General features: G+C 46.1%; 1 long non-coding RNA gene across 14 annotated transcripts; it reads right to left on the bottom strand.

The window, feature by feature from the left end:
• Nucleotides 1–2,516: 2,516 nt before the first annotated feature.
• LOC124708641 lies at nucleotides 2,517–11,673 on the bottom strand. 14 transcript variants are annotated; one of them, XR_007005244.1, is made up of 14 exons: nucleotides 11,411–11,673; nucleotides 11,262–11,292; nucleotides 10,852–10,957; nucleotides 10,082–10,529; nucleotides 9,875–9,987; nucleotides 9,013–9,126; nucleotides 8,764–8,888; nucleotides 6,175–8,669; nucleotides 5,524–5,604; nucleotides 4,723–5,395; nucleotides 4,452–4,540; nucleotides 3,891–3,943; nucleotides 3,306–3,358; nucleotides 2,517–2,882 (listed from the first exon to the last, which is right to left on the bottom strand). It is a non-coding gene; the product is annotated as an uncharacterized LOC124708641 (long non-coding RNA). The 14 variants fall into 14 exon arrangements; XR_007005239.1 differs by having other exon boundaries at nucleotides 4,723–4,869; XR_007005242.1 differs by having other exon boundaries at nucleotides 5,524–8,669.
• Between the last annotated feature and the right edge of the window lie 13,260 nt (nucleotides 11,674–24,933).

Genomic DNA, 24,933 nt, shown 5'->3' with positions numbered 1-24,933 from the left:
AAGATAAAATACTTAATTCTCCGAGTTTGTGTCCTCTCCGGAACCGAAAACATGCACTTGCACTTCCTGCCACCATGAGATTGAAATTTGTTGCTAAACTTGCTTGTACTGCCTAGCGCGAAACATAAAAAAATTCAGAGAGCAGCAAGCGGACTTCTGGACTGCTTTGAAGAGCTGGAGGGTTTCGAAACTGAACTGCAACCCAGATCATGTTAAGAAAAAGCAGAAGAAAAATCCGCATCAGCAGTATCACGCAAGAGAAGCAATTGCTCGTGCTTATTCGCGCTCGCGTGCTCCCTGTTCAGCGACAGAATTCTTTTATTCTTTCCTTATGCTATGCACCTATAGAGGAGCTGCATTACTGGAACCATAACGAATAGCAAATGGAGTGCTTGGGCTGTGCGCGGAGCTTCCATCAGCAACCCTGCGTGAGCTCACGATTGCAGTACAAGGAGCTCGCACCGGCAGTGCAAGCATAACATCAGTGCAGTTCGAGCCTTTTAAAAATTGAATTAAATTATGAGGTAAACATGAAAACTGTGAAGGATGTTTTGCTGATGTTATAACTTATAATTTTTGCAAGATTTCGTGTAGAATATTGGTTCTTATAAAAACATTAAGTGATTTGTCCTGTGTTGGGATAGAATTGCAGACTTTATTACCATTTCAGAACTATAAATCATCTCCATGTGCGTTTGACACATTAGTTTGACCCAATATAAGGGAGGAGTTACCTGTGCTACTGATCGAGCAAGTTATGGCAGCAACAACTAGATATATCGTCATAGGTAGGGCGCTTCCATGCAATTTAGCCTTGGATGGCAGCTTCAGAATCTGAAGTGTCATATCTCACAGAAAAAATATAAGGGATTATTAGGCTGAGCCTCTGTATTAGAGTCTATATTTTGGGGATCTTGATGTTATTTCTCTTTTTCACGAACATAATGCAAAGTGATATCAAAATCCTTGCTCACCATGAAACGGCTGAACGATATCATTTTTCCATTACTATTTGCATAGGTCTGGCAATTATCTTAGAATTCAGTAGTAGTACATATCCATTTCTCTCGGACTGAAATGTCAATAATACATATCCACGTGTTTATTTGCTGACTAATTTGTTACTACTTGTCATCGATTTGTATAGATGCTTAACATGATGTGTTGACATCTATTACCAATGCGAAAGGAGGGGATAACAGTTTGCTAATGCGAAGGCAAGCCGTGCAGTAAGAACTTGAGGTACGTACAATGTAATCTCTGCCAAGAGGAAGTACAACTTTGAGAAGCCCTTCCTTTTGCCGTGCAAGGAAGTTAGCTGGGAATCGTCTCCCTCCCCATTGGATTGTTTTGCCCGTTATATGGCATCATATAAGCCAGTTATATTAATTCTTATTTGGTAGTCTGATTTCAATCTATTGCTCATAGTCTGTCATTTTTCGTTCAATATTGGCTAGAAGCTCTAGATGATGTTTAGAGGTATTGCAAATTCGAAATGGACATTGGTCAGAAGAGTTATATCAGGGCAAGATCAAGGTAGAAGCTCAGCATCTCATGCTGTCAGACATCTTGATAGTCTCCACAAGATTATGGTCTAGAAGAGCACAAATTATATATATACTCTACTAATCCATGCTAATACAACCGTATGAAACATCACATTAGGAGGAAAGGAGCAGCTGCAAACTCATGAGACGACACTCGTTATTCTATAATGTAGCGATGAACACAGACGCTGACAGACCAATCATACTGACGCGGCTAGTACCTGCAATTATAGCCTCATAGGTACTCGGAGGGAGTACATCTCAGCGCCCCGAGTGGGGGTACCCCCACGCCGGCCCTCTCCCTCCGGCGGCCGCACTCGCTCCGGCGGCGCGCTCGCGGCGGAGCTGGAGCTCCGCGTGGGCTATGTACCCGTACGCCAGCGCGGCTAGGATGCCCTCCACGGCGACCAGAGCCCATATGCCGCCACTGGCGGCGGGGCAGGCAGGGGCCGCGGGGCAGCGTGAGGTAGTTCTCTCGAGCGGGCCGCCGGGCTGAGTTGTCGTTGAGGAGCTTGCATCTGTCGAATACGAAAAGAATTTGCGTGAGCGTTCACGGCCCATCTCAGCGAGCAATGCAACATGAGACGGTTTGTTCAAGCTTACCTTCCGCCGCGAGCGCAGAAAGCAGGGACAGGATCGCCGTGATGACCAGTAGTAGCGCCTTGATCCTTCCGCCGCCGCCGCCGCCTGCTGCACCTGCGCCACGACGACCCATGACTGCAACTGACAGGTGAACTAGATTGTGCAGAGAGCAATGCACGCGGAGTGGGCTTTTTATACTGGTTTGAGGGTGGCGTTCTGAACAATGGTGACATTGTGCATGCCACGTAGCCGTTTCCCAAGAGTGACCAGCAGCTTCTGCATCCAATGGTTTTTCAGTGGTCTCTTTAGAATCAAATAAGTAGGATGCTAAGATTGTGTTAGAAACACACTCCTGGCGAGACACTGTCCAACCACCACCAAAAGTTAGAGCTTGCCAACAAGCCTTAGTAATTCCATATATTGCTTACAGTCCACCATCAGATTGGGCCTTTCTCCCATTTAAGTCTTTGCCTAGTCCTAATTCTGATGTATGGAAGGATTAAGATGAGTTCATTATCTTGCAATAAGCTCAACACACTCAAAATTATTTGGGAAAACATCCCATAAATATGTTTCCAAAGGCATCTTTTTTGCCATTCATCTTATCTTTTGAACTATTCCATCTGAGTGCCAGCTGGGCCTCCTACCAAATTTAAACCAAGCCTTCTTGGACTCCAGCATAGCCTTCCGCGTCTCCAAAATCAGGGTTCAGCTCCAAGTTGACACGGCCATCTTGCTGTAGCTATTGAGAACCTGAAAAAGGCCACAAAAAATACTTCAAAAAATCCGTTCTTTATTTCATAGATTCCATGTCTTCATTACATCCAGATAGCAAAAAAATTACTATGCAAAACCAAAAACACAAGTTAAACTAAAATACAAGTTAACACCCAACTGCTGTCTAAAACGGGACAAGTTGCACTACACAAATTTCCATTCTCGTCCGCTTTATTAGTTGCCGTCAGAGCGCAGCATTACGTGCCATTACACAAGTTATCAACTTATCATGTTGTGCACACTGAAAAGGCAAGTGTATGACACACATATCACAAATGTACCAGTTTCGAAGCAGCTACAAATGTTCATGGGCAGGCATTGCACAAATCAAGCGAAAACTAATAGAGTTAGTGATATGGCAAACAGGACAAGTTGCACTACACAAATTGCCATTCTCACCTGCTTTATCAGTTGCCATCAGAGCCTAGCATAAGGTGCCATTACTGCACAATCTACCAAAAATCCAACACGTCAATAAAGTTTCCATCACAACACTTGATAAAATCTGGCATGAGCTTTACAAAAAAAAAAAAAAAAACCAACATATTTGGTCCAAAGTTTCCATTTGCTGGCATTAATTCTTGCCACTGAAAATCAGCAAATAAAAAGGGCTGCACCTAAGGAGCTTGCAATGAAAAAATGTGACATGAAGTTACAGAAACGCTAGGTAGCAGAGGTTTCCCTACGCTAGTTTGCCCTCAACCAAAAGATGTCCTAAAACGAACCTCTGATTGTGAAAAGAACATGTGCTATAGTTATCAACTTACCATGTTGTGCACACTGAAAAGGTAAGTGTATGATACAAATATCACTAATGTAGCTTTTTCAAAATAGCTGATGCCCATTGCGCATATAAACGATAAATGCTTGAGGTAAGCAGCTAGAAATGTTCATGGGCAGGCATTGGGCAAATCATGCGAAAACTAATAGAGTTAGTGATATGGCAAACAGGACAAGTTGCACTACACAAATTGCCATTCTCACCTGCTTTATTAGTTGCCATCAGAGCCTAGCATAAGGTGCCATTACTGCACAATCTACCAAAAATCCAACACGTCAATAAAGTTTCCATCACAACACTTGATAAAATCTGGCATGAGCTTTACAAAAAAAAGACCAACATATTTGGTCCAAAGTTTCCATTTGCTGGCATTAATTCTTGCCACTGAAAATCAGCAAATAAAAAGGGCTGCACCTAAGGAGCTTGCAATGAAAAAATGTGACATGAAGTTACAGAAACGCTAGGTAGCAGAGGTTTCCCTACGCTAGTTTGCCCTCAACCAAAAGATGTCCTAAAACGAACCTCTGATTGTGAAAAGAACATGTGCTATAGCTATCAACTTATCATGTTGTGCACACTGAAAAGGTAAGTGTATGATACACATATCACTAATGTAGCAGTTTCAAAATAGCTGATGCCCATTGCGCATATAAACGATAAATGCTTGAGGTAAGCAGCTAGAAATGTTCATGGGCAGGCATTGGGCAAATCATGCGAAAACTAATAGAGTTAGTGCTACGACAACAGGGTATACCCAATCTCACCTTGTGGTAGAGCTTGTACCTGGCTTTCAACCTGAAAACTTGATCCTTTCTGTGGTACAAGCCAGTTTGACAGCACCAATGCTCATCCTCTGCAAGAACATAATAGCATTATTCAGGTACAAAAATATATACAACTAAGAGAAGCCATCCAGACGGACACAAGAATAATGAGTACGGGGCTAGATTGTTCCATCATTTCATAAGGAGCCTTTCCTATGCACGTAGCACCACAAAACATAATAAAAAGCAAGATTTTCAGAAAGAGCCTCACCTCTCTCATAGGAACACAAGAGCCACCTCCCAGCAGCTTATTTCCACCAATTAACACCCACTTGGGTGATAGCCGGGCGGGTTGAAGTAACTGAATAGTATGGATCTCCCAATCAGGGTTCAAGCGCTGGATGCCACAGAAGATGTCCTAAATGACGGACACAAAAATAATGAGGATTGTTCCATCATTTCATAGAAGCTGATTCCTACTAAGAGAACATAATATATTTGATCACAATGATGTTTACTAGTTCGGCCATCATGAGACTTGATTGTTACTATGCCAAATGGCCAAGGCAAAAGAAGATAAGACATCATCAGCCAGCACAACATTTAACTTACAGATTACGAGTCATTTGGTTGACAGGTTCCCACTAGCAAAAATATTTCTAGCATCAGTGTCAGAATCTAGTACGGTCAAATTTATAGTTTCTTTGGATATCACACATCAGGGATTGATAGAGTACCCAGCAGCATTTTCTATGCATCTCAAACTCTGGACATCTACCACAAAACATAATAAAAAGCAAGATTTTCACGAGCCACCTCCTGGCAACTTATTGCCACCAATTTACACCAACTTGGGTGAGCACCGACCGGGTGAAGTAACTGAACATTATGATCTTCCATTCAGGGTCCGAGCACTGGATGTCGTGGCAAATCATATCAAATTTCTTCAATGTCCATTCGCCAAATAAATAAAAAAAACTTCAATGTCGTCAATGACCAGGGCAACACAAACCAAGTGTTGGCTTTCGTCCATAAGGGCAACACAAAACAGGTGTTGGCTGGCTGGTAGTACCTTTGTTCGTCCATAAGGGTTCATGGCGGAATTCCTCTGTGCAGGGCACTTGTGCCAAACCGTAGAAAGTGGCTGATGAAGCTGCAGATATCAAAAGATAGGACTTTAGCATACTAACCAGATGTTGATACTTATTGATGCACTACTTACTTAATAATGCCTACTCCATACACGGGTCCCTAGTACCTACTTTATTAATTGGTGCAGAACAAGCAGATGGCAGCAACATTATAGCTTTCCTTATTTGGGGGACACAAATGAAGACCCAACTGTTAAAATGTTGTAATACTTTTTACCACCGTTCCTACTACACACCTAGCTAGGATGCAACAGCAACAGGAAACGCTAATAGCCATAAGAAATACTCCCCCTGTCCCAAATTACTTGTCGCCGATTTGTCTAGATGCACATTTATGTACACACGGTTTAGTGTATAGATATATGTGAATCTAGACAAATCTGTGACATCTAATTCAGGAGAGAGGGAGTATAAAGCCTTGGAGAGCTGACGATAACACACATAGTTAGGTAGCTTTACCAACACCCTCAAATTTCCAGGACATATCCATCAGCCAGATCGCTACAAGGTGTTTCTATTTCTACTCAACACACGACCAAGATAATACAATACACTAGAGCTATACTACTCACCTAAACCACAAAGACACAGTCAGAGGAACAAGACGCTGCCACACAATGCTTCCCAAAAGCGATGGAAAAGTCACAAGCCTCCAGGTTGCCCGTGTCGCTCAGAAGAAGTGTCGTAATTGTATGTAGTTTGTAGTTTCAATGAAAACATGCATCAGTACCATGTACCAGCCAATGCAAACTAGTAGCAGCCAATGAAATGAAAAGCTAGCTAGAAAAGAAACAGTATAGCAAACAATGAAGAACCAGGGAAATTAAGGGGGGGAGTAGCAGTTAACTAATTAATCAATATCTACAAATTTTTAACATGACCTTTACCATTTTTTGGACATTTACATCACACAGCAAATGTTTGGTATCAGAGATTTCAAAATATAGTTCAATCCATCACATGTTTAAATAACGAGAAACGCAAGCTAAAGACTGGTGGCATCTCTAGCTGCCATGCTCATTAACAAAAAGAGATGTAGCCTGACTTGAGCTGAACCAACACAACACGCAGCATCACAACAAACACACTCAAGCCTTTCAGAACACCACATCTCTACAGCAAGAAACAGCATTAGCTCAAATAAGAAAGAGCACGTCCAGCCAGCCGGATCACTCCAGGCCACCAGAAGCTCCACTTCTACTCTCCCTTGCGGCTGCTGAAAAGGGTGAACCTGAAGCAACAGAACACACGCAGCTAACGTGATATTATCTAGTGATACAAGGACTGTACAATCATATGAGAAGTAATAAACCTTGCAAAAAATGTAATTTCTTAGTAAATATAGAATGATATAGTGATAGCCTATAAATATAATGATGAAAAACTTCGATCACATAGTTGTTTACTATCCACTGCTAGTAGGTAACGAAAAATTGCACATGGAGAAACACTATGCAAACAATGGAGCGCATATTTAAACATGAGACAAAAGAGAGCTTAGTTGCGTGGTATGGATTACTTTAGTCAGCATGTATGGAAAAAAGAAAATTTAGTCAACCTTCCTCCTAAAATTGTCCTTTCTAGGTTATTCCTTTCGGTAACCAGCCTTCATAGGAACCAAGGAATGTTCTGCCATCAATTGTTGTGCAAGTGTAGATGTTACATTGCACCAACAATATTAACATAAACACTAATCTAGCACATGCCTAAGAGTTCACAAAATAAAGAACAAAACAATATTTGAAATTGCAACCTTTATTACAGTCATGAAGCAAAGCTTTAGGCAATGTTGTGGGAAACCAGTGGGAGTTCCTAGCTTAGCTTTAGGCTTGTAAAACTATTTCTACCCGTAAAAAGAAATTCATGGCCTACTGTGTGCATGTATGTGCTAAAAGAAGATCAAAAACTTGCACAATAGATTGTATCCCGTCCGTCCTTTGAGGAAGACTGAAATGACTATACTAAAACATAAGATTTTCTTTTCCTGGAAAGAAAATATTAAAAATAGCAGGGCTACTATCATCTATGTACCAAGGAAACACTGCTCAGAGTGACCATGAAAGTCATTTTCGTCTTCTTTTAGAAGTAAACTTCTCGTACTTATGATTGAGCTACGTTAAAGGACTATTGTCAATTGATAGTGGCGACCTCTGACAGAATTCTGGCCATGGTCCTTGTAATCAGTTATTAACATCTAAACTCTAAACAGAAAAGTCATCATCTTTTTTTCAATTTAACAGGTTGCAGTTATATTCTGTTGCACTAAAGTGTACTGCACGGTGGCCAATGTAATCATGTGTGCATCTTGGACAAAAGAGCCCTTTGATCTATTTTTAGTAATGGTATCATAGACATGAACACAAATGAGTATTCAGCTATTTAACATTAAATTAAACTATGCATCAGAAGAGCCATTGGCCTGATCAAGAAGTAAGCATTAGGGTACTGGTATTGGTAAAAATTTGTTCATCTTAGGGAAATAAGAAAAGAGCATCCAGTTGTGTAAAACTGCAATAAATCTCACTAAATATTATGTGGAAGACGTAAAATCGCATCAAGATATCTATCATGTCTTAAAAAGTCAAACACATATGTCTTTCTCTCCCTCCCGCTTTCTCTTTCTCAAGAACTGTTAACCATGCATAGGCCAAATAACTGAAATACTTCACCGACCATTAATTCATAATATGCCTCAAAGAATCTACAAAGAACAAATTTGCTAGTAACCTAAACCAATTTCTGAAAAAAAAGACAGTTTGTCAAGGCAGCAATTGTCTGTTTGTTTCTGAAAAAATTGACAGTTTGTTTCTGAAAAACAAGCTTGTGGCTAATGAGCAAAGAAGGTCTCAGCAGAGGAGTTATCAAGGAAGAAATTTTCACCTGTTTGTTGGTAGTTTGAGAGTTTCAGTAATACAGTCAGTGTAGCAGTCTATTCCATGTTGCACCTTGTTGGCCCAATTGACAGTTCTGATTTGAAAAAGATGGTCTGAATCGAACTCATTGTTGTTTGAGACTTGAAGTAATACAGTCAGTGTAATAATCTATTCTTTGTTATCAAGTGCAGAGCCTGCCATTAGAAACATAACAGGATCACATGAGTAATTTTTTGATCAATATGAGGACTTGTTGTTTGATCAGAGGAGCTAGCTCCTGTGTCTCACCTCTGCCAGGAACAGGTCGGCTGCCCCGAGCGCCAATGGCGATGAGACCTTGTTGAGGAAAGCGATTGGGGTGAGCAGGCAGGCTGACCACAGCATCCCTATATGCTCTTGCTGGTCACTCAGGGCTGCGAACACGATCAATGTCCCGTGCACAAGGGCAATATCACAGATTTGTCAGTTTTCTCAAGATACATGTCACTGAAGAGTTCGTTGAACTTTTGGATCGCTAGCATTGTTTGTGTTGCTTACCAGTGAGTGGCCCACGTAGTGCACCTTCTGCTGGTTTGACAGGTAGTCCACGGACTGCAGCATCGCCGAGAGATCGTTGATGGCCAGCTCGTCCCATGACCAGTCCCAGTAGGCCTACAGTTCCCATTGCATATTTTGTTAAGGGATAATATGAACACAGACCCTTTCCATAATCAAGTTGATATTTCATATGGCAAGCGAGACATGACTGGTTAATGACAAAAAATGCAGATATATGGACACATTAAAACAAAGAGCATCTAGACTGAATATGTTCAGAGAAAAACAATGAAACAATGACATTCCCTCTCACTTTCCAGTTATCTACATGGACATTAGATTTTGACTATTAATGTACTTCGTTGTAGCGAATAATGATCGATTCAAGTACAAAAATACTGAAAGCATTTAGAAGATGCAATCTTATGTTAGCTATTTATAATATGTGTATTCAAAAGAGAGACCAGGAACAGTGCCATCCTAACTACCATGTGTTAAACAATCTTAAAACACCGACATCCTAACTGCTGCAGGTGTTAAACAATATTAAGTACAATAATAAGATGGAGTACTCAACTTTTGATGTCTGCAGTGAACACAAGTTAACTTGATGCAGTGAACACAACAATGGTAGCATTTTTATCGGCATAATGAGCAGAATTAGCACAACTACTCCAGCATTGTTATCAGCATAATTATCACAACTACTCCAGCATTGTTATCAGCATAATTAGCACAACTAACAGCTAGTCAAGCATTCTGCGATAAAAAAAGTTTCTCAATGTGGATGTGAGATCTCAATTCCTTAATTCACCAGGAACATAAATCATGCAGAGATGCGTAGGAGTTTCACTGAGTATACGTGCTTTCTGGGCTGATCAACCATGCTGGCATCTGATCCTGCTCATGGGGATCACGCCATTGTTGATGTGTCAGGATGCTCATGAACAACCACTGATTGTTAGGCACCATGATCTGTGACATCACAAGATTGTTTGATCTCAGCCTTCACACATCAAGCAAGCAATATTGCATTAACAGAGACAGTGGCCTTCACAAGGGGAATTACCATTTTGCTTTACCATGTGAAGCTCGGCAAGGATACAAGGCTTGACTGATGTTGGAGACACCAGCATATAGCGTTCAGGTACGCCGATATGTGGATGTCCATCAGGTCCTCACGGTTGATGATGGTGTCCGCGACCCCAGCACTCACCTCCTATCAGCAGCATCGTTGGAGTCGCCCTGAGCCTCAGCCATCCCAGCTTCACCTTGCTGCTCATCGCGTCCCCAAACCAGCCTCCTTCTCCATTGACTCCGGCACCACCAAGATTTGGTACCCATCTTAGAACATCTTAGACATTCTTAAAACAAAACTTTGAATTTAAATTGTTTCGGAAAATCTAACATCTTAATTAACCTACCAAAGAACTCTTGAGGTGTGACCCAGATGAGAGAATGATGGCGTCATTGAAAAAAAGTAATCCTCTTCTTGAAGTGGTTCACCGTGTGCGCCACTGAAACGATCAGTTCATTTCTATTAGATCATATGGAGAAAAGATGATCCACAGACTACTTACATTCAAATGAGAATGTTCACGTATGCTACTACATGATACTCCAATGATAAAATGACAGGAACAAGTAGCATCGCCACATCACCCTCCATCATTATAACTAAGGCTCCGTTCGGAACGGAGGAAACTATATAGGAATTTTGTAAGTTTCATTTTCTCTGGAAAATTCCCTTTGAGAGCACTCGGAACAAAGGAACAGCAGTCCCGGTTCTTTAGGGAAGGAAACATTTCCTTTGCTTTACACGGGAGACAAAACATCTACCTGGACCTGACTTTTTTCACCTAGGCACGAGGCAACAACAAACTGCACTGGAGTGCTAGACTGCTAAACACAATAGTATGGAGCAGGCGGCTCAGCCTCCATGTCTCTGCATAAAGAAGAAACAAGATTCATCAGATCATTGTAGCAAATAATATCAACCACTTGAATATTTAATTTTCAGTATCAAACTATAACACAAGATAGTCAAATTTAGAGAATGAATTGGCCACCTACAAATCAAAATCTACAGCTTGAATGTGGTTCAAATCATCCTCAACAAATACCTAGACGAAGGAGCTTGCAAATCATCCTCAAAATCTACAGCTGGAATATGGTCTAGAACTCTAGATATTTTTAGATTTATGATGTTCCATGGGAAACAAAAGTGAGAATCAAAACAGCTGGAGCACCTGTACTTGGAAGATGAATCAAAACGGCTGGCTGCAGAGACAGAGAGAGGAGATGAGACGGGTGAGGGAGAGGGAGAGAGAGCAGAGATGGAGGGAGACAACTTAGAGAGAGAGGGGGGATGAGACGGGTGAGGAAGAGAGAGGCGTACCTGCGGGCGGCACGCATGGTCGCCGACGCTGCCGCCGACGGAATCAACCGAGATCTGGAGAAAACCAACGGTGACGGCTAGGGTTCTGGAGAGAGGAAGCGGGGAGGAAGAGAAAGGGAGGAGGAGCTGTGGACGGGAGTCTGCAATTCTGTCCCCATGCGTACAGAGGGGGTTCGCCATGGCCGGCGAAGGGAAGATCGCCACGCTCGTCCTCTCCACAGCAACGCAGGAGGAAATGAGACGTGAAAAGACAATTCTGCGGCTGCGTGAGTACTGGAGGTATACCATGTCGTTGAGATTCAATGAGGTTGTGGTGTGCATTTTCATACAAAATTTTGTAAAGTGTGTTCCACTCATACAACAACTTGTGCTAGACGTGTACAACTCATACAATTCAATGTGGTGGCGACATGTGGCAGTTGTAAAGTGTGTTCCACTCATACAAGAACTTGTCCTAGACGTGCACAACTCATACAATTCAATGTAGTGGCGACAGGAAGATTTTTATTGCAACGTTGAAAAAATATGATAATTGCGAACAGGTCCTCGCCCCAACTAACGGGGCACCCTAGCTGGCGGTCAAAAAATTCCATGCTTCTCATGTGTTTCGAACCTGCAACCTCAAGGGTGCGGGCCAGCAAGATTCAGCTGACCAGCTCAGCTATTGAGGAGACATGCTAAAAGTAGAGGCATACTTCTTTTGGCCTGTATAATGTATCTGGTGAAAAGGAAAAAACCTTGTTCTTTTCTTTCGCTTAACAAAACGTGAATTTGGTATACACTAGGAAACAAGCCCGTGCGTTGCAATGGAAAACCAAAACCTCACACACACCGTATCCCTAGTGACTCATCTTTGTTGCTACCTCTCCTTTTGTTGGTCATCATAGTCTTAACAAGCCGCTTTATGAGCCTCCCCATGCATCAGCTTTCTGTTGTGCAGACTTGTAATAATGGCGCGTGCCACCATAATATGTGCTTGCTCTAATCACGTTGCCACAGTATAGAGAAAACCCAACTTTCAGACGAAAACCATTGGCCCGATCCAAGTTTTGCCACAAATTCAGCAAGTTGCTTAACCCTAGCCTTAGTTTGCCCATTCGTTGGAAGCCTGCAAACCTAGCATCTCTACAGGAGGATAACACGTGGGTTATTTTAAATCTAATGTATACACTACATCATTGCCAATTAGCTACTACATGCTCGTAGATCACTTCATTAATATATGACTGTGATATAGAGAAACCCCAAAAGAAAACCAATCGAGAAATCACAATTACCTCTGCCTCCAAATACAAGCAGCCTCTTCTCAATCATAGTGGCAGAATGCCCGCATGTTGGAGGCAGCGCTGATAAAGCAAACTGCTTGTTGGGAACACTATCCAACAGAAAACCCAAAAAATAGAAGTAATAATAAAGGGTCAAATACATCAGTAAAATACGTAAGTGTGCTCAGTACAGCTTGAATACATGTGGCAGTTATCTCACTTTGTGTCCATGACATATACATCAGACGGCCACTTTTTTGCCAGCCCAGCCACCATACCTGAATAAACATGAACATGACCTTGACAAAGTCAGAGACCCGGTAATGACAGGGGAAATTTGATTGGAAAATTTCGATTACATGACAATTTTCATGTTCCCTATGGCTGATGCGGCCGCAAGCACAACAGAGACGGCAAATCACCAAAGCCGGACATCTCCGACCAATTTAAAACGAAACTTATAGCAGATTCTTGAAAGACTAACAGTACAATTAAACCTACTACCTCAACTCCCTCTTGTTTGCTACCTAATTCAACAGTACAATAGCTGGTTAGGTATTAATTATTGATCACAATGAGATAAAACAGTGCAATGATCCATGGATTATTTTCGGTGCCAGTTTCAAACATCTTATCGAGACTATTTTATAGCTGAAAATGCATCTTAAATTAAAGTTATAGTTTCAGATATAAAATGTTTTTGAATTTTCACCAGATACATTATACAGGCCAAAAGAAGTACGCCTCTACTTTTAGCACGTCTCCTCAATAGCCGAGCTGGTCAGCTGAATCCTGCCGGCCCGCAGCCTTGAGGTTGCAGGGTCGAAACACAGGAGAAGTATGGAATTTTTTGACCGCCAGCTAGGGTGCCCCGTTAGTTGGGGCGAGGACCTGTTCGCAATTATCATATTTTTTCAACGTTGCAATAAAAATCTCCCTCTCCTGTCTGGAAACTGCCACATATCGTCACCACATTGAATTGTATGAGTTGTGCACGTCTAGGACAAGTTCTTGTATGAGTGGAACACACTTTACAACTGCCATGTGTCGCCACCACATTGAATTGTATGAGTTGTGCATGTCTAAGATAAATTGTTGTATGAGTGGAACACACTTTACAAGATTTTGTATGAAAATGTACATAAAGTGCAAATTCTTGTACTTGTGGTGCAATAACCTCAGATTCAATGTGTGCATTGTAGTCACAGGTTAACTTATGCCGCAGCAAGCTCCCCGAAGTCCAACATGGTCATTGTGTCGTCAATGCTTTCACATGAGTTCCTTGTTTCTAACGACCGGGAGAGATACTCTCGAGGAGGTTTCGTCTTTCTTCTGAACACACTGCTGCAAATCGCTTGCAGTGTGAGGTTTCTTGTAGGTCCCAGTGCCTCGAAGGTTATCGTCACGTCAAACCAACAAAAAAATGGAGTTCTCCAGGAAGTCATGGAGCCATATGCGTGCCGGATTGATGCCCATAAGTATTGGGGATCGCTAAAATCTTCGATGAGAAGTATTATTCAAATTTATAGTTCGACTCAAGGGAAACACAAGATACCAGTAAAACTTCAAAAATTGAGACGTCACTCTCAACCACACATGTATATCGATAAACTCACAAAGCAAGTGGTGATTTTATGGTAGTTGATTCAAAGCAGTAAAAGCAAACAGTAAATAAAAGCAGCAGATTTTCAGTTCTTCACCAGAAGAAGTAATGTGAAACTTTTTGTGGCTAAAAGCGTAGGCATGAGGCAAGAATGGGGTAATGTATGGATGATATTGCACATGTAATATAATCCAACTAAAATAGCACTCATCTCTAATTCAGTTGTGTGTAGGTGTGTGATCCAAATATAGTTATGCGTACTAACTAAGATAATTTGCATAACATCTTTTGTCCTACTTCTCATTTCACCGGGGCCAACTTGGAACTATAAGAAATTAAGGTGTCATCGTGGTGAACAGACAGATGCCATGGGATGGCTTAAGTTGGGGCCGAATGTGCGCTAGAGGATTCGGGGGAGGGTTTTTGGTAAGGATAGGATGAACTCCGGATAGATTCCGGTATCTTTATTGATGAACTTGGCCTTGGCCAGAGGTTGAAGATGTACAGTACAAGTGCTCTCTCTCTATTATCACCTTGTCTCCTGTCTACTGATCTCAACTCATCTCCCTGCGCAAGGGTGTGCCCCCTCTCCTTATATAGGGGAGAGGGTGGCTTACATGGGAAGGAACCCTTGGAAACCCTAATGGCATCTTTGACTAGACAAACTACTTTACAAAGCCACTTTGGCCAGGATGACACCGGTAAACCTTTAATCAGGAACGGTGACATCCTCCGGTGTCTTTTACGTCATCATCTGCTTTGGCCCCAGGGCTTCGATTAAAGCTGAAGTGCTTCGGTCATCTTTGTCTTCTAGCTCTTGAGAGCATCTTTGACCAGTCTTGCCGACGTGCTACAGTATAGGCTGTACCGGTACTCCGGTACCTTCTTAGCTGGTTCCGGTATACCCCTCCTGAGGATACCGGTACAGTTTTACTCAGTCTCATGCTTAAGTGCTTAGCCCGGAACAACCTTTAAACCGGTATCTTGATGGCTTAAACCATCCGGTTTGGCATGCCTGTGGCATACCGGGGGTTATCCCCCCGACATTAGTCCCCGAAGCTGGTATAGTCCGGCGGATCCTATCCGACGGACCATGCCAGTTTCCGATCTTCAGCATACCGGTTTTCTCCGCTCAAACTCCCCGGCGTCTCTGCCGAACTTATGTCATCATACCGATTTTCTCCGGTATCTTTGTCATTAAATCTTTCCTCGGCGAAGTCGAGAATTTCTCGGATACAGTGCATGTCAGTGACATGCGCACTGTGTCTGGCACAGCAGTGTCAGGGGTCACTTCCCTTCGACTTCTGCGCCAGCACTTATGGCGCCACACCGGATCCTCGCTGCCGTTCCGGATCCGTGTGGCCTCCCTGTGGCTTTTTGCTTTCTGCGCATGTATTACTGCGCCACATGGTGGCCCACGAGGTGAACAATCGTGGCCCAGCGGTTACTGGCCCACGAACCCATCTCCCTATATAAGGGCGCGGCGGTTCCTTCGCCTCTTCTTCCCCGCATTTGCAACTCTCAGAGCACTTCGCATCCTCTGCTCTTTGCGCTCCCGCCGTCGTCGTTCGCCTCCAGAGCTCCTCTCTCCGACGAACTGCTGCGGCGACTTCGCCGATCTCCGCTTCACCGAGATTCTCTGTCGTGCCTCCGCTCCTACTATCTCAGGCGTTTCCCACACACTTCTTCTCTTCTTCTCCGTTCGCTGCCGTCGCAGTCTGGTTCACCCCATCTCCGGCGACCGTCGTCTCCGCCGTTCCTCGCCGCCTCAGGTTAGACTCAGAAACTTAGTTGCTTCTTCCTCCTTCGTCGCATTGCTTCAGGGTCAGTAGTGTATTTATCTTCCCCTTTCTTTTGCTTTTTTCTCTTATTCGTAGATCTTCCCGAGCGGCTAAGTTTGGGGAAAAGTGTTTGCGGGTAGATCCGGAAACCTCTTAGGCCATAATGTCTAGCGAAGAGTATCTTTCTGAGTCCGGCTCCGGTAGCCACCATACCGCTGAGATTGAAGCGGATCTCGCCCAGATGGAGGCTTCCTCCTCCGCTCTGGAAGCCGCTACCGGAAGGGGCCAGGAGGCCAGCAGCTCCGGCCAAGGTTCCGGTGTGAACCTTGCCGCACCTACCCGCGGTGCGTGGAAAGGTTCCGACGTGAAGCAGCCGGAGATCGACTGGCTGTATCGCTCCCGGAGGGTACCGGCACAAGTATCTTGCCGGATTCCCGGCAACGAGCTGGAGCCCGCACCCGAACCCGGAGAAGCCGTAGTTTTCACCGCTCACTTTGAGCGCGGCTTCGGCCTTCCAGCCTCCAACTTCTTCCGCCAATTCCTCGATTTCTATGAACTTCAACCTCACCACCTTCCCGGCAACGCTATTTTTTTATCTTTCTTGTTTTGTTTCCTTCATGGAGACCTACATAGGTCTCCTTCCTACTCTTGACGCCTTCGCTCGCTTCTTTTGTCTCCGGATCAACTCGGTCCAGGGCAAGAACATCCCCAAGCCCAAGCCTCCAACCCAGTGCGGCTCCTGCATCATTAGCGCGCGCCAGGGGAGCCCCTTCTTCAGGTTCTCCGGTCTCGAGACATGCCGGGCATGGCAACAGACCTTCTTCTATGTAAGGAACAAGGGCGCCGTCGATTTCATCAATCTGCCGGCCTACCATCCGGGGACGCCATCGAGGGCCAACTGGAGGCACAATCCGGGGAATACCCACATCGAAACCAACCGGATTGTGCGGTTTATGGAGCAGCTCATGAAAGACACGGAGATCTGTTCCGATGATATCATCTGCGTGTTCATCTCACGCCGGGTGCTCCCCCTCCAGCGCCGGTCTCACAAGATGAGCCAGATGTACGGCTGCCGCGATCCCACCAAGATCACCAGCTGCACCCTAAGCGCGGAGGACGTGGCCCTTAAAGCTAGGCAAATTTGCCAAACCGATATGCCGCTGGAGTGGTATTGGGGCCTTCTTCCCCTCAGCTCCACCAATCCTCCCTCTGACGAAGTAAGAACTTAAGCAATCTGGATTATCTTTCCGGTAGCTTTTGATATGTTGCTAACTATCTTTTTCTCTCTTTCAGGCCTGCGAGCGTTTTCCTCGCATCGCTGCGGAGGTACGAGGCCCAGGCCGCAAGCGCCCCTTGGACGAGGTTGACCCGGATCCCTACGTGGTCCGGAACAAACACAAGATGGGCCGGACCCATACCTCGCGCCCCGGTAACTTTTCAACCAACGACACCGGTTCTGATGATGAAGTCTCTATTCTTGAGGTATTTGGTTCTTTCGCTTCCTCATATATTGTTTCTCTGTAGATCTTCCCTCAGCCAGCGCCAACCCTCAGGTTGTGGAGCACGCCGCACCGTTGCAGGCGGAGGTTGGCTAGGAATTCCTGGACAACCTGGCCTCCCAAGGGCGCAAGCATAAGGCTCCGGCCTCCGAAGCCGGGCCGAGCGAGGGTCCGCCAGCCAAGCGCTCCAAGAAGGGCGACGCCGGCAAGAAGGGCACCGTTAAGCACTACCGGTCTCGCATGCCGGTTGCCTCCGGGTAAGCTTCCGGTCTTTTCTTATTTGTTGTTTTTTGCTTGTTAGTTCGTTCGTCCGGTTGCTTTTTCCAACCTTCTTTCTTTTTCTTTTTCAGGCCTGCCCTGAGCATCACCAAGAGCGCCTCTGGCATGAGGCCGGAGACCTCCGAGGATGCCGCCAGGGCCTCACCTCTTCCTCAACCAAGTCCGGTACCATCTGGTGCCGGCAAATCTCCTGCCTCCCCCCCGGGGGGCAACACAAGTGCGGGACGCGCGGCCCCTAAATCTACTGATCACCGCGCGGAGGAGGACTTAACTTCCCCTCCTGAAGCTGAAGACACCGGCGCCAGCAACATCGGTGCCGGTGAAGAAGAAGTGGAGCGGGCGGAACCTCTGGTTCCTCCTGTTCCCAAGAAGAAGAAGAAGAAGAAGAAGAAGAAGAAGAAGAAGAAGAAGAAGAAGAAGAAGAAGAAGAAGAAGAAGAAGAAGAAGAAGAAGAAGAAGAAGAAGAAGAAGAAGAAGAAGAAGAAGAAGAAGAAGAAGAAGAAGAAGAAGAAGAAGAAGAAGACAACCGCCTCCCCCTCTAAGACCGTGCCGGAAACCTCAGCGCCGGCAACCTCTTCTCCGTCTAAGGAAGCCCCTGCAGCTCCTGCGCCACCCAAGGACGCGCGCCGCCCACGACGGCTGCGCCTACCGGCCAGCCCGCCGCCGCGAAGCCACCTCAACCGGAAGGTGCCAACTTTACCGCCCAGCAACTTGCTGCGGTGGTTACTGCGGCAACCTCCCCTTCCTCCAGCTCGCGCTCGCTGGTCCTTCATACCGGTCGCACCACCGTCGCAGCAAGTGAGACGGCCTCAGTTCAGCTGGGCCGGATTACTGAGCTAAAGCGCGGAGAAGCCGACCTGTTGATTATGCTGAAAAGTGGAATCAAGCGGACATGTCCCCAGCGACCCGCGGCCTGGGCAAGGACAGGCTACCGGTGATAGATCATGCCGGCCCTCGGAGCACCGGGCAACAATTCAGCCGACTCCGGCGCGTGGTCAGGGAATTCGACACCGCGTGGCACGACGCCAACGCCAACGTGGTGGTAAGTCGCACAACCTCAAATTTTTTATATTCATGCCGGTTTTCAATCTTATATATATACTCTCCCAGTCCCCGAGTTTCGGGTTGAGAATGTAGTTCTTAGTGCGAAACTTCCTTTGGAAACATCAACAAACCGGCATAGCCAGTCCCCGAGTTTCGGGTTGAGAACGCAAGTCTTAGCGCGAAACTCCTTTAGAAACACCAAAAAACCGGCATAGCCAGTCCCCGAGTTTCGGGTTGAGAGCGCAGGTCTTAGCACGAAACTTGTTTTCGTACCGGCATCTTCTTACCGGAACTTCTTACTTTAACAGGGCACGCTGGACGCCCGGAAGCAACTCTTCGAGGAGCTTCTGTGGGAGCACCGGTTCCTTGCCGATGCTCATAGCAAGTGCCAAGGTTTGTTTTTTGCTCTCCGGCCTCTTTTGCACCGGTCGCTTTTTTCCATATGTATTCATAAGTCATTTTCGCAACAGCTTTCCCGGAAGCTTCCTTCGAGGGTCTCTCCGCCCAGCTCTCCGCACTTAAGGGTACATATTTCTTTTCCGGTTGGTTTGCCTCTTTTTTATCATACCGGTCCTCTTTTTGTTAACGTTTCTTTTCCGGATTCCAGCTGAGAAGGAGCAGCTAACCCTGGAGCACCGCAAGGCCCTGGATGCCCAGCAGGTATCACCGCCGCGCTGAAGGATCAGCTCATGGAGGCTGAACTCCGGCACGCGCGGGAGCTTAAGGAGGCCCAAGCTGGACGAATCCCTGAAGGAGTACTCCAATGCCACGGCGGTGCTGCGGACGGAGCTGGAGGAGGAGAGCCTGACGCGGAAGGCAGCGCAGGACCGGATCGCCACCCTCAACACCGACCAGGCCGAGTACGACCGGTTGGTTATGCAGGCCGACGCCCTTGCCCTCAGTAAGCCGTTTTTCCTTACTCTTTTGCTTATAAGCTTATGTTTGCTACCGGTATGTCCTTACCCCGGTTACTTTTCCTTCTTTTTCTTTCTTTCCAGGGATCTTCCCGGATTCGCAGACGCACGCGGTTAGAAAGGTAGCGGAGTGCAGGGCTGAGCACGCCATGAGCAATCCGGATGCGCCTTGGAACGCTTACGATCACTTGGTCGCGCTTACCGCCAGGATTCAGCACATGCGATCTGTGGACCGACATCTTGTCGATCTACCGGATGTTGCCATCCAGATCTTCAAGGTGTTGTGGCCTGGGGAAGCTGTGCCGGCCAACATAACGCTCACCTCCGATCGCCTGAAGGACGTTGGCTGGAGGATCCGCGAGTGGAAGTGCTCAGCGGCCCGTGCCGGAGCAGATGCGGCGCTACGCATCGCCTGCTCTTGGTACGAAGAACTAGATCTGGATGCTTTCCATAGCCTTCGCAGCAATGCGCCTACAGATAAGGATCCAGTCCTAACCGCAAAGCGTCAGGACCGCGCCTACCGGATCACGGAGTTCGCCCACACGCGCACCTTCATCCCTCCTCCCCCCGACGTCAAGGACGCAGTCTCTGACGACGAGGAAGAAGACACCGAGGACGAGGAGGATGAGGAAGCCGAAGAAGGCAATGCCGCTCCGGAAGAAGGCGATGCCCCTCCGGAAGCTCCTGAAGCCGACCTGTAGCCCCCTACTATCTGAATATTTCTCTGTTTGTGCGTGTCACACCTGATTATCTTAAAAACAATGTTCGTTAAATTCTACCCCGGTATGCCGGGGTCTATGATGTAAGATAATACTTTGCCATTCTTTTGGCCGTGCTACAGCATCTCATGTCGGTATGTTATACCGGTAACTTATCAAGTTAAGTTTGTATGGTATCTTAGCATTTTGCTTATTGTTTGCTTTTATCTTGCACTGTGAAGATTCCGAAATTGTTTCGGCATCCAATTCGATGCACACTTGGTTCTTTTGCTTTGGCTCTGCCTACCTCTCTGGGCGTTTTGGCGTATGAGTCACAAAGTTCTTTTGCCAAGTAAGCACTTTCTTGAACTTATAAATAATTCGAAATTTTTCACAAAAAACCGGTATAACCGGGGTTAGTTAAGCTTTTTCCGGATTGTTTGTTCTCACTTCCTCTTTTCGTGTTTCGCGTGCTAAGTTCCTACCGGTTTATCTTGCTTGCCATGAAGCCGGGTTGCGGACAACAGCAAAGTCGAAGACTCCGGTAGGTTTAGCACGTTACTAAACCGGAAAGAAATAATGTCCAACAAGCAACCGGTAAACTGAAAAAATAAACACATTGCATGCAATTTTGGTAAAGGCAATCCCCGAGATTCATTCGAGGTGCCGGCATCTTTTATTCATAGCATATAAGGTACAAAAAGGAACTCCTTACAGCACATCTTTTAGGAATAGAAAGGATGCAGCAAAGCTATGTTCCATGGACGCTTAGTCTCCTCTCCTGACCTGTCCGCCTTTCCCTTATTCGCTTCCTGTGCATCGATCAAGTAGTAGGCATCATTGTGCAGAGCCTTGCTCACAATGAAAGGTCCTTCCCATGGAGGTGAGAGTTTGTGGCGCCCCTCAGTGCGCTGCACTAGGCGTAGCACCAGATCTCCTTCCCGGAACACTCTCGGGTTAACCTTCCGGCTATGATAGTGATGTCTACGGGTGCTTCTATTCTTGTAGACAGTGTTGGGCCTCCAAGAGCAGAGGTTTGTAGAACAGCAGCAAGTTTCCCTTAAGTGGATCACCCAAGGTTTATCGAACTCAGGGAGGAAGAGGTCAAAGATATCCCTCTCATGCAACCCTGCAACCACAAAGCAAGAAGTCTCTTGTGTCCCCAACACACCTAATAGGTGCACTAGTTCGGCGAAGAGATAGTGAAATACAGGTGGTATGAATAAGTATGAGCGGTAGCAACAGCGCCAGAAAAGTGCTTTGCTGTCCAGGACTGTCGTGTGGTTGATGGTGGTAATATTGCAGACAGTACAGATGCAGTAGAACAGTAAACAAGTAGCGATAGCAGTATTTAGGAGCAAGGCCTAGGGATCATACTTTCACTAGTGGACACTCTCAACATTGATCACATAACAGAATAAATAAATAGATGCTAGACTCTACACCCTCTTGTTGGATGATGAACACCACTAACCGTGTAGGATTACACGAACCCTCAATGCCGGAGTTAACAAGCTCCACAATATTCGATGTTCATATTTAAATAACCTTAGAGTGCATGACAGAGCAACATAACCAAACCAAGTACTAACATAGCATGCACACTCGTCACCTTCACACTACGAAAGGAGGCATAGATCACATCAATACCATCATAGCAATAGTTAACTTCATAATCTACAAGAGATCACAATCATAGCCTACGCCAAGTACTACACGATGCACACACTCGTCACCATTACACCGTGCGGGAGGAATAAACTACTTTAATAACATCACTAGAGTAGCACACGGATAAATTGTGATACAAAACACATTGCAATCATAAAGAGATATAAATAAGCACTTCACTATGCCATTCATAACGGTGAATAAGTATTCTGTGAAATATAGCCTAAGAGACCCACACGGTGCACACACTTGTCACCTTTACACACGTGGGACAAGGAGTCTCCGGAGATCACATAAGTAAAATCCACTTGACTAGCATAACGACATCTAGATTACAAGCATCATCATATGAATCTCAATCATGTAAGGCAGCTCATGAGATTATTGTATTGAAGTACATAGGAGAGAGATTAACCACATAGCTACCGGTACATCCCTTAGCCTTGATGGAGAACTACTCCTCCTCATGGGAGACAGCAGCGTTGATGAAGATGGCGGTGGAGATGGCAGCTGTGTCGATGGAGAAGCCTTCCGGGGGCACTTCCCCGTCCCGGCGGCGTGCCGGAACAGAGACTCCTGTCCCCCAGATCTTGGTTTCGCGATGGCGGCGGCTCTGGATGGTTTCTCGTACCGTGGCTTTTCCGTATCGAAGATTTAGGTTGAGGAGGCTTAAATAGGCGAAGAGGCGGCGTCGGAGGGGGTACGGAGCCGCCACACAACAGGGGGGCGCGGGCCCTAGCCTGGCCGCGCCAGCCCCTAAGATGCTGGGCGTTGATTTCGTCCGATTCCGAGAATATTTCCTTACTAGGATTTCTGAAACCAAAAACGGCTAGAACAACAGAACGGCACTTCGGCATCTCGTCAATAGGTTAGTTCCGGAAAACGCATAAAAATGACATAAAGTATGCATAAAACATGTAGATATCATCAATAATGTGGCATGGAACATAAGAAATTATCGATACGTCGGAGACGTATCAGATAGCGTCTGAGGTTCTGCTTGTATATGGTTGTTCTTGCCAATGCCAACTCTCTTGCTTCTTCTAGCAAGTCCACATCATTTTCTAGGGCCTCTTTTACCTTTTCTTCAGTATAGAGTTGAACCCTTGGTGAATCATAAATGATATCGGTTGGTACCACGGCTTCTGCCCCATAAACCATGAAGAAAGGAGTGTATCCGGTAGACCGGTTCGGTGTTGTTCGTATGCTCCACAGCACGGATGGTAGCTCGTCGAGCCAACATCCCGGTGATCTTTCAAGCGGTTCGATTAGCCTTGGCTTGATACCGGAAAGCACCAGAGCGTTAGTTCTTTCCACTTGGTCGTTGCCTTGTGGGTGTGCTACGGAACACAAATCCAACCGGATGTTGTTATCCTCGCAAAATCGTTTAAATTCTCCCTGGGCAAAGTTTGTCCCATTGTCAGTGATGATGCTATGCGGGTATCCATACCGTAAGATTACATCTTTCAAGAACTTCACTGCTGTATGCCCATCACACTTTGCGATAGGCTTCACTTCCAGCCACTTGGTGAATTTATCCACCATTACCAGGACGTGGGTCATGTTGCCCCTTGCGGTCTTGAATGGACCAACCATGTCAAGGCACCAAACAGCGAACAACCAAGTTAATGGTATAGTTTTGAGACCGGATGCTGGGGTATGGTTTTGTTTGTCGTACCGCTGGCACCCGTTGCATTTTCGTACCAAATCCTCAGCATTTTCCAGTGCCGTGTGGGCCAGTAAAATCCATGTCGGAACACTTTAGCCACCAGTGCCCTTGTTGTGGGTATACTTCATGGGTGTACCATCGACAGTGCCTAGATCCGGCAAGCCCGGGTGGCCCACAGACGGTGATGAGGCATGTGGCCCATCGGGCGGCCCGATTCTTGTTGATCATGAAGGAAGAAGTCTAGCCCGAGGATCAGCGAGGCCGGATCCGTACCGACCTTAGGAGTAACCCGGATCCATGGAGGCCCATGAGGAACCCGGATCCGATACGACGTGTATGGAAGGCGGATCCGTGACGTGCACGGCAAGATATTGTACCGTAGCTAGGCTATCTGTAATCCGGCTAGGACTCTCCATGTAAACCCTAGATCCGTGCGCCTTTATAAGCCGGATCCCGGGAGCCCTAGAGGGGGAAGAACCTCAACTCATTGTAACATCGCGAAAGCGCCCAGATAATTCCAGACAAGCAGCAGTAGGCCCTGTCATCGTGCAGGTGTTCCGAAGCTGGGTAACTCGCGTACCACCGTCCCGTGTGCACTCCGCCCTATGGCCCCTACTTCTTCTCCCCTTCGTGAGGATCCCTCCTCCGAGGTACCGTCGATTAGGCTACGACAGTTGGCGCCCACCGTGGGGCTCGTGGCGTCTGGAGGCCGGAACCGGGAGGGTTCCGCCATGGGAAGCTACGACGACACCATCGCCGTGGGGCGCGTCCTTTACGCCGGAAATCTGCCGATCGTCCCTCCGGATGAGTACTCGGATTCGGCTAGGGCAAACCCCGTCAAGCTCTCCATCGTCCCAATTGGCGGCATACACATCTTCATCGGGAAACCGTCGATTCCGACGAAAACCCACTGGTAAGTAACGCGGACGCGACCGCCGCAGGCTGGACGGCCGTCGCGAAGATCCGATCCGAGATGCGGGAGCTTCCCAAGGAAGATTCCGCCTTAGATCCGGAAATTTCAAAGCCCACCCAATCCGCCCCCGAGCAGGAAACAAAGGTGGAAGACCAATGCGGATCCGCCCGGGTCTCCCGGGTGTTAG

The sequence above is a fragment of the Lolium rigidum genome, chromosome 4 (genome assembly GCF_022539505.1).
Source record: "Lolium rigidum isolate FL_2022 chromosome 4, APGP_CSIRO_Lrig_0.1, whole genome shotgun sequence".
Classification (NCBI taxonomy): Eukaryota; Viridiplantae; Streptophyta; class Magnoliopsida; order Poales; family Poaceae; genus Lolium; species Lolium rigidum.
Note: the sequence above shows the minus strand (reverse complement) of the source record. Positions and strands in the feature narration are given on the sequence as shown.